The sequence below is a fragment of the Rhinatrema bivittatum genome, chromosome 11 (assembly GCF_901001135.1).
Source record: "Rhinatrema bivittatum chromosome 11, aRhiBiv1.1, whole genome shotgun sequence".
Taxonomy (NCBI): Eukaryota; Metazoa; Chordata; class Amphibia; order Gymnophiona; family Rhinatrematidae; genus Rhinatrema; species Rhinatrema bivittatum.
In genome coordinates this window covers 100,905,084-100,911,716 of record NC_042625.1, presented here as the reverse complement: position 1 = coordinate 100,911,716, position 6,633 = coordinate 100,905,084, and the positions used below count along the sequence as shown (strand labels likewise).

At 46.9% G+C, this 6,633-nt stretch overlaps 1 protein-coding gene across 2 annotated transcripts in view; it reads right to left on the bottom strand.

Annotated features, from left to right (window-relative positions):
• The window catches only part of LOC115073208 (zinc finger and BTB domain-containing protein 8B-like), a 57,700-nt gene that overhangs the window by 3,705 nt on the left and 47,362 nt on the right, over positions 1–6,633 (bottom strand). The window lies entirely within an intron of this gene.

Genomic DNA, 6,633 nt, shown 5'->3' with positions numbered 1-6,633 from the left:
GCAACCAAGAAGAATTTAATTTCAGATCCTCAAAACAATATTCCACAAATTATTAGCTATATTCCTGTTCGCTAGCTATTCAAACCCCTGATGTTTTATAATGAAGACCTTTTCCCCTGGTGGTACAAGCAGCAACTTCTCTATTGTAGCGTAACTGAATATTTCTAAGCCAGGCTTTAGTCACATGACTTGACCAAAACGAGCAGGGCATAGTCCTTGTTGCACTTTGGGGAAACCGTGTTTGATTCTAAGGCCCATGCTTCAGTCTCCACCAGAAGAGGAGTGGAAAGCATGCCCCTAGCGGTGCACACATGCCTCTGAACTCCTTACTCTCAATTTACTACCGACTTGATACAGAAGGAATTTAAGTGAAAACAAGTCAATAACGAGGGTACATAAGTAGTTATAAGTAGATTAATTGTAGTGTTTTGAGGGTCACTGACTAACAAATACAAAAATCAATAGACTAACTTTATATCCTTACTCCCTTAGAAATTTTCTCAATAATAAAGCAACAAAATTAAGTTGCAGACAACAGTCCAGCAGTCTCTTGCATTGAGTGCCACATGTGTGATTATCTCCCAGTTGGTGAGAGGTTGTATGTGTGCACTAAGTGCAAATTGCTCCTAGCCCTCAGAGAACGAGTCCGATCTTTGGAGACTAGAGTGCCAAACCCGGAAGAGTTAAGGGAGACAGAGAGGTATATAAACGATAACTTCAGGGATATAGTAGAGAAGTCCCAACTCCAATCTGGCAAGTCCTGGGTTGCCTTGGAGGAGAAAGATCACCTGGAAGAAGAGCATCCCCTTGGTGAGGCAGGAAGCAATCCTGTAGCTAGGACCTGCCCTCAAGGTAATGCAATATCCACTTGCACAGAGGATGTGCCCAGGAGGGAAGGGTTAGAATGGCTGTTGCAGTTGCTGATTCGATTATTAGGAAGGTTGATAGTGGACGTGAGGATCGCTTGGTAACTTGCTTGCCTGGTGCGAGCAAGTTACCAAGATAAGATTTTAGATGGTGTTGGGGGAGGAGCCAACTATCTTAGTACATGTGGGTACCAATGACATAAGAAAGTACAGCGGGGAGGTTCTGGAACCAAAGTTAGGATTTTAGGTAGAAAGATGAAATGCAGAAATGCCAGGTTAGTGTTCTCGGAAATGCTCCCCATTACACTTGCAGGACACCAGAGGCAGGCAGAGCTCCAGAGCCTCAATATGTGGATGAGACAATGGTGCAGGGAAGAGGGTTTTAGGTTTGTTAGGAACTGGGCATCATTTTGGGGAAGAGGGAGCCTTTTCTGAAAGGATGGGCTCCACCTTAACCAGAGTGGAACCAGACTGCTGGCGCTAACTTTTAAGAAGGAGATTGCGCAGCTTTTAAACTAGAACAAGGGGGAAAGCAGACAGTGGCTCAGAATGATGTATCTTTGAATGATATTAACAAAACAGGGATGATAGGGCATCCCAGTAAAGAGATTGCAATAAATGCTTAAGTGGATGCCTTTAAATAAAGAGCAGACAGAGCAAAAATATTTCAAATTACCCCATCAACTGATTAGCAGGTTGTTAATAGGAACAAAAACCATACTTTGAAATGGCTGTGTACAAATGCTAGAAGTCTAAAAAATAAGATGGGAGAGTTGGAATGCATAGCACTGAATGTAGAGGTAGATATATAACTGGCATCTCAGAGAGCTGGTGGAAGGAGGACAACCAATGGGACACTGTGATACCGGGGAACAAATTATATCAAAATGATAGAATGGATCAAATTTGTGGAGGGCTGACACTAATTGTTAGAGAGAGCATTGAGTCAAACAGGATAAAAGTTCTGCAGGAAACAAAATGCAATGTTGAATATTTATAGAAGAGAAATTCTAGGTGAAAAAGGGGAATAAAACAGACAGACAATGAAAAGCTAAAAGAAATTAGGGAAACTAACAAAGAGCCTAAGAACATAAGAGCATGCCATACTGGGTCAGACCAAGGGACCATCAAGCCGAGCATCCTGTCTAACAGTGGCCAATGCTTTTTTCCCTTTCTGTGCCTATGGGAAAAGAAGAATCAGGCCTAAAATCAGCAGCACAGCAATAATGGGTGATTTCATTTACTCCAGATCTGACGGAGTGAATGTTAGCTCAGGACATGCTAGAGAGGAAATAAATGCCTGCTTCATGGAGCAGCTGGTACAAGAGGGGAAACTGATTTAGACAGGAACACAGGATTTGATGCGAGAGGTAATAGTGTTAGAGCCACTTGGCAACAGTGATTACAACATGATCACATTTGCTTAATAACTGGAGGGGAGCACAAAAAAAATCTACTGGAACAGCATTTATCTTTCAAAAGGATGACATAAAATAAATAAATGGTTAAAAAACTGAAAGGAGTAGCTGCAAAGGTTAAGCGTTGATATACATCCTGGCATGGACTTTGTTTAAAAATCACGAACAGCAGAAGTGTGAGGCAAAACCTTAGATAGTCCACGATGTGTATAAATGCCCAAGGGAAAACAGTGCAGACAGAACACTACAAGCATCTGCACCTTTACGCTGGGAAGGAAAGTCTAAATATATTGTTATACATAATTTGAAATATTGTTGAATCTTCCGATTTATTTAACTGGAACCTCATCTTTTATGCAATAAAAGCTAACTGCTTTCCACATCATGCCTCACACTTCTGCTGTTCATGGATTATACTCCTCAGAGCGAGCTTTCTATTTATCCATTTTGGAAGCCCAAACCAGACAGGATTCCACACATTAGAAAAGGCTGAATGATTACCAGCATGGTTAGAAGGGGAGGTGAGAGAGGCCATAATAGCTAAGAGCATCTTTCAAGAAATGGAAAAGGGATCCGAATGAAGAAAACAGGAAACAGCAAGTCAAATGCAAAGCATTGATAAGGAAGGTAATGAGAGAATTTGAAAAGAAGCTCACCATGGAAGCAAAATCTCATAATAAAAATGTTTTCAGATACATTCAAAGTAAAAAGCCTGCGAGGGAGTCAACTGGACAATTAGATGATCAAGACGCAAGAGAGGCACTTAGGGATGATAAGATAATAAGTGCCCCTTTTGCTTCCAAATCACAAAATATAGACAGACATGGTTTAATGGGACACAGCCAGCATGGATTTACTCAAGGGAAGTCTTGACTCAAAAATCTGCTACATGTTTTTGAGGGGGTTAATTAATGTGGATAAAGGTGACATGTATAAGAAAATTGGTTCTTACCTGATAATTTTTGTTCCTGTGGTACCACGGATCAGTCCAGACCCCTGGGTTTTGCCTCCCTTCCAGCTGATGGAGTCAGAGCAAGTTTCGACAGAGTCTGCCATATATACCTAGGTGCCACCAACAGTCTGCCAGTATTACATATTGTCAAAGCAGCATGGTATGAAACCAAACTAACTATATACAGGAATCATAAACCACAACTGGATCACTAACTCCAACTGCGAACCACGTTCATCAACCAGGGAACAAAAATTATTCTGCAGACCCGAAGAATCAACAAATACAGAAGAAGCAGACTCTCCTTTACCTCTCCACAGCAATCGGGTGGGACTCTGGACTAATCCGTGGTACTAGAGGAACGAAAATTATCAGGTAAGAACCAAATTTTCTTTTCCCTGTACGTACCCGGATCAGTCCAGACTCCTGGGATGTACCAGAGCTTCACCTACCTGGGATGGGAACCGGAGAGGCTCGCTCTGAGCACACCTTCTCCAAAATTTCCCATATCTGGAGTCTGAACATCCAGTCGGTAATGCCGTGTAAACGTATGTAAGGATTTCTATGTAGCAGCTCTACAAATCTCCTGTGGTGAGAGCATTCAGCCCAGGAAGCCGCTTGAGAACGTGTAGAATGCGCCCTGAGACCAATGGATAAAGGCTTACCACGCAATACGCAGAATTTATTGCTTCCTTGAGCCACCGAGCAATCATGGTCTTGGACGCCATATTACCTCTTTTTGGACCACTCCATAGAACAAACAGGTGGTCAGAAACTCGAAAGGCATTAGTTACTTCAAGATAACGGAGTAAGGCCCTGCGCACATCCAACTTTTTCAGATCCTTAGAAAGGGGATCAGACCTCCCCAGGTCCGAAAAAGCTGGAAGCTCTAGCGATTGATTCAAATGAAAGGCGGAAACTACTTTTGGTAGAAAGGACGGAACCGTTCGCAGGGAAACACCGGAATCTGAAATCCGCAAGACAGGCTCTGTCCTGTCATGAGCCTTAAGTTCCGATACTCGACGAGCCGAGGTAATCTCCACCAAGAACACTACCTTCAATGTAAGATCCTTAAGGGTGGCCCGAGACAAAGGATCAAAAGGAGCCGTGCACAAAGCGGAAAGGACCAGATTTAGATTCCAAGATGGACAGGGCCAATGCACTGGAGGACGCAAATGGGACGCCCCTCGAAGGAAACGAGATATATCCGGGTGCGCAGCCAACGGACGACCTCCTATAGAACCGCGTAAGCAACCCAGCGCCGCCACCTGCACTTTCAAGGAATTGCAGGATAAACCTTTAGCCAACTCCGCCTGAAGAAAACCTAAGACATCCGACACAGACGCCCACGTGGGTTCCACCTCCTGGGCTAAACACCAGGACTCAAAGACCTTCCAGACCTGGACATATGACAGAGAAATGGAAGACTTAGGCGATCTCAAGAGAGTAGCCACCACCACATCCGAATATCCCTTGCCTTTCAAACACCACCTCTCAAAAGCCAAGCCACTAGACAAAAGTGATCGACCTGGTTGAAACAGATGGGCCCCTGATGCAGAAGATTCGGCAGACACGGGAACCGCAGAGGACCCTCCACCTCCAGGTTCACCAGATCCTCGAACCGCAGCCATTCGGGAGCCACCAGGATCACTTCGGTCGGGTGAGCCTCTACTTGCCTGAGCATCTTGCCAACCAGAGGCCAAGGGGGGAAGACATAAAGCAGTATTGACGATGGCCACGGCAGCACCAGGGCATCCACTCCTTCTGCTCCCGTGTCCCTCCGGCGGGCATAGAAGCGTGGAGCCTTGGCATTTTTGAACGTCGCCATCAGGTCCATGCGAGGTGTTCCCCACCTGTCGCAGATGCATTGAAAGGCCTCGTCCGCCAGCTCCCACTCCCCGGGATCTAGATGATGCCAACTTAGAAAATTTGCGTGTACGTAGTCAACCCCGGCTATGTGAGACGCTGCAATGCCGAGCAGATTCTTCTCCGCCCATTCGATCAACAGACGAGTCTCCGCTGCCACCGGATGGCTCCTGGTACCTCCCTGGCAATTGATTTAAGCCACCGTGGTGGCATTGTCGGTCAGCACCCTGATCGACTTCCCCTTGATGAGCGGGAGAAAAGCCTGTAGTGCCAGCCAGAATGCCCTGGTCTCCAGACGATTGATGGACCATCGCGCCTCCTGCAGGGACCACAGATCCTGCATGGACTTCTGTAGGCAGACCACTCCCCAACCTGACAGGCTGGCATTCATGGTGACCACTGTCCAGTCGGGAACCACCAAAGGGACTCCCCTGGTCAGATGGTCCGATATGAGCCACCAATCCAGGCTGGACCGAGCAGACTCCGTCAACAGTAACTGAAGGTGAAACTGTTCGGAAACCGGACTCCAACGGGAGAGTAAAGCTGATTGCAAAGGCCGCAGGTGTGCGAAAGCCCAAGGGACCAACTCCAGGGTAGAAGCCATGGACTTGAGCACCTGTAAGTAATCCCAAATCGGAGGAGGGTGTTTGGACAGAAACGCTCACACTTGCCCTTGCAATTTGCCCACTCAGTCGGAGGTCAAGAAAACTCTCCCCTGCTGGGTGTCGAACAAGGCTCCCAAAAACTCCAAGGACTGGGAAGGGAAAAGATGACTCTTGGCCATGTTCACCACCCAGCCGAGCAAAGCCAATAACTGTAGTACCTGCTGGATCGTTTGCCGACAAAGAACCTCTGATTTTGCTCAAATCAGCCAATCGTCCAAATATGGATGTACCAACAACCCCTCCCGGCGTAGCTGTGCCGCCACCACTACCATGATTTTTGTGAATGTCTGGGGGCTGTGGCAAGGCCGAAGGGCAGAGCCTGAAACTGGTAATGCCGACCCAAAACTGCAAACTGCAGATACTTCTGGTGATCCGCCTGGATCCAGACATGCAAATACACCTACGTGAGATCCAGCGAGGCCAGAAACTCCCCCGGTCGCACAGACGCAATCACGGACCGCAACGTCTCCATGCGGAAACGTGGGATGCGAAGACACCGGTTGACCTGCTTTACATAGAGGATGGGCCGGAAGGACCCCTCTTTTTTTGGCACCACGAAATAAATGGAGTAAAGTCCTTGATGTTGCGCGGACCGTGAGACCAGCACAACAGCTCAGAGGTAGAGGAGGCGTTGCAAGGTCTGCCTCACCGCTCCCGCTTGTTGGCGTACCCGCAAGGAGATACTAGAAACTGGGAGCGCGGGCAGTGTGCAAAATCTAAAGTGTAGCTGTGTCTTATCACCGAGAGAACCCACTGGTCCAAAGTGATCTTGGTCCACTCCTCGAAACACAGAGACAGCCTATCCCCGACCACTGGAACTGAGAAGTGGACCGGCTGCCCATCATTGGGTAGACTTTCCACTGGGG